This window comes from Triticum dicoccoides, chromosome 1A (genome assembly GCF_002162155.2).
Source record: "Triticum dicoccoides isolate Atlit2015 ecotype Zavitan chromosome 1A, WEW_v2.0, whole genome shotgun sequence".
Classification (NCBI taxonomy): Eukaryota; Viridiplantae; Streptophyta; class Magnoliopsida; order Poales; family Poaceae; genus Triticum; species Triticum dicoccoides.
The window spans coordinates 450,288,804-450,292,912 of NC_041380.1; positions in this window are offsets into that span (position 1 = coordinate 450,288,804).

Here is a 4,109-nt window from a genome sequence, read left to right on the forward strand (position 1 = left end):
ATAACCAACAGCGGGATCTGGATACCCATGTTGGCTCCCACATGTTCCATGATGATCTCATCAGATGAACCACGATGTCAAGGACTTAATCAATCCCGTATACAATTCCCTTTATCTAGCGGTACGATACTTGCCCGAGATTCGATCGTCGGTATCCCGATACCTTGTTCAATCTCGTTACCGGCAAGTCTCTTTACTCGTTCCGTAACACATCATCCCGTGATCAACTCCTTGATCACATTGTGCACATTATGATGATGTCCTACCGAGTGGGCCCAGAGATACCTATCCGTTTACACGGAGTGACAAATCCCAGTCTCGATTCGTGCCAACCCAACAGACACTTTCAGAGATACCTATAGTGTACCTTTATAGCCACCCAGTTACGTTGTGACGTTTGGCACACCCAAAACACTCCTACGGTATCCGGGAGTTGCACAATCTCATGGTCTAAGGAAATGATACTTGACATTAGAAAAGCTTTGGCATACGAACTACATGATCTTGTGCTAGGCTTAGGATTGGGTCTTGTCCATCACATCATTCTCCTAATGATGTGATCCCGTTATCAACGACATCCAATGTCCATGGTCAGGAAACCGTAACCATCTATTGATCAACGAGCTAGTCAACTAGAGGCTTACTAGGGACATGGTGTTGTCTATGTATCCACACATGTATCTGAGTTTCCTAATCAATACAATTCTAGCATGGATAATAAACGATTATCATGGACAAGGAAATATAATAATAATCAATTTATTATTGCCTCTAGGGCATATTTCCAGCACCAATTAGTTTTTGTTCTAGTGCTTTATTCATTGCAAATTTGTGCTGCCTAGGTGACCATGTTCTTGAGCTTGCATGTCAAATTTATATGGTTCCAAGTAGTTCTAATGCATGATATAGTCTCTAGGCACTTGTGGGAGTAGTTTCTACCAATTTTTGTTGAGTTTGGTTCACTTTTATTTGAAGTTACTAAAATTTTCAGAAATTTTTCAGAGGAAGAAATATGCTTAGGAAAATGTACCAAGGTGGTTCTTTAAGGAAGCAAGGACCCAGGCTTGCAATGTGTGATGCTGACGATGAGCCACCAAGGAACGCTCTAGTGCGGCCTTGTGAATGGCCTTCAGAGGACTTTATGGATCGAGCGGGAATCAAGGAAGAATTTAACGCATATTTGCGTAACGCTGATCTTGTAAGCTTCGAGGAGGAAAAGTGCCGCCAGTACCACTATCTCACTAGTTCCTTTGTGAAGAGGTTTGAATTTTCATCTTCACGCAATTCTCAAACTGTCATGTTTGATCTTTATGAAAAATCTTATACGATGGACTTAGAGGATTTTACCACTGCTTGCAAACTTCCACAATGGGGTAGTGCTAGTGAACCTCGCAAATATGAATTTAGAGATTTTCTTGGTAGTATAACTGTGGGGAATCTATAGATATAGCACAAGCTACCATAGGGAGCATTCATTTTCCTGCTATATGTTATTTTGCTCTCTTTATAGGTAGGTGCATAAATGGTAAAGATGAAGCATGTCATATGTGTGTCCCTGACCTCAGTATTCTTAGGAGTGCTGTGTTAGGAGACAAATCTTATAATTTGGGAGCCATTGTTGCACGTAGGTTGCATCACAATAGATTTAATGGAGATTTCTTTGGTGGAATTTATGCAACCCGCTTAGCTGATTTTATTGAGGTACCCATACATGAAAATGATATGGAGTTTCATCCTACTTATCTAGACTTTAATGCTATGGTTCACCATCAGTTTGTCGAGAGGAATGAACCACTTCTCCAGTACCGACTAATCTTTGACAGGCGTCACGCTGTCAATATTGTCCTCCCTGCTCCTGCTCTCTTTGACTTTCAGGCAAAGGGAAGACATTTTATAACCAGAGAGGAGGCAAATGAGTACGAAAGGAGGACGAGGGCAGCTCGCCTCCAAGCTGCAGCCCACGATGCAATAGCCGCTGCATCTCAGTACGACCCCAACTACAACTTTGGATATCCGCCAGGCCATCCGTGGCAATAAACCAACTTAGGCCAAAAGCCTAAGCTTGGGGGAGTACGTATTTCTCACCGACATTACATTCATGTTCACACACTCATTGCTAGATGTCGGTGCTCATACTTTTTCACTGCAATATCCATGCTAGTTTATTTTCTTTTTACGCTTTTTTCTTGTGTGTTTAATAAACCTTAAGAAAAACCAAAAAAATTAGTTGTAGCTTTTAGTTAGTTCACTTTTCTTGTTGTAGTAATAATTAGAAAGAAAACCCAAAAAGATTTCATGTTCTTCTTTTGCTTGTTGGGAGCTTTCCCGTGTAAATAGTTCTATTTCTTTGGGGGTCGATAGGAGAAGACCATAATGAAATTGTTGAAGTGGCTCTTATATGCATTATTGTTGATTTAACCAAGAGCCCATATTGCCTTGTCTTCTCCTGTTTATTGAATGCTCGCAGATTCCAGCTTAGTCCAATGCACGTGCACTATTATTATTATTCACATCATTCGGTCGTGCAAGTGAAAGGCACTATTATGACGATATATGATGGACTGACTGAGATGAGAGAAGTTGGTATGAACTCGACCTCTCTTGTTTTTGTAAATATGATTAGTTCATCATTCCTGATTCAGCCTATTATGAATAAACATGTTTGCAATGACAATTAGAGATCATAGTTGCTCGTGCCATGCTTAATTAGCTAGGAGTTTATAATGGTCTGCCTTGCGTGGCAACATGCTATTAAAATGGTTGTGATGTGGTATAGTGGGGTGGCATCCTCCTTTGAATGATTTAAGTGACTCGACTTGGCACATGTTCACACATGTAGTTGAAACAAATCAACATAGCCTTCACGATATTTATGTTCATGGTGGATTATATCCTACTCATGCTTGCACTTAATGTTTATTAATTTTAATTCATGTTCATGACTGTTGTCGCTCTCTAGTTGGTCGCTTCCCAGTCCTTTGCTAGCCTTCACTTGTACTAAGCGGGAATACTGCTTGTGCATCCAATCCCTTAAACCCCAAAGTTATTCCATATGAGTCCACTATACCTTCCTATATGCGGGTATCTATCTGCCGTTCCAAGTAAATTCATATGTGCCAAACTCTAAACCTTCAAATGAAATTCTGTTTTGTATGCTCGAATAGCTCATGTATCAACTAGGGTTGTCTGTATCTTCCATGTTAGGCGGGTTATTCTCAAGAGGAGTGGACTCCGCTCATCACTCATGAGAAAATGCCTGGTCACCGGGATGCCCAGTCCCATGCTTTATGCAAACTAAATCAAAATAATTGCAAACAAAACTCCCCCTGAGACTGTTGTTAGTTGGAGGCACTCATTGTTTTGAGCAAGCCATGGATTGATGCTTGTTGGTGGAGGGGGAGTATAAACTTTACCATTATGTTTGGGAACCGCCTATAAGGTGTGTAGCATGGAAGATATCGCCATCTCTTGGTTGTTATGTTCACAATGAAAGTATGCCGCTCAAAATATTATTTATCTCTGCTTTAAAATCGAGCTCTAGAACCTCTACAAATCCCTTCTTCCCTCTGCGAAGGGCCTATCTATTTACTTTTATGCTGAGTCATCACCCTCTTATTAAAAAGCACTAGCTGGAGAGCACTGCTGTCATTTGCATCCATTACTATTAATTTATATTGGGTATGACTATGACTGGATCTCTTTTACCATGAATTATGATGTCTAGTCAGTCCTTGATTTTTAAAGGTGCTCTACATTTATGTTTTGCGGCCTCAGAAAGGGCTAGTGAGATACCATCTTGTTATATCATATCATGATTGTTTTGAGAAAGTGTTGTCATCCGAGATTTATTATTATTGCTCGCTAGTTGATTATGCCATTGACATGAGTAAACATGAGACCTAAATATTATTGTGAATATGGTTAGTTATAATCTTTGCTAAAAACTTGAATGCTGGCTTTACATATTTACAACAATAAGAGCAAACAGAGTTTGTAAAAGTTTTTCTTTATCACTTTCAGTTTATCAACTGAATTACTTGAGGACAAGCAAAGGTTTAAGCTTGGGGGAGTTGATACGTCTCCGTCATATCTACTTTTTCAAACACTTT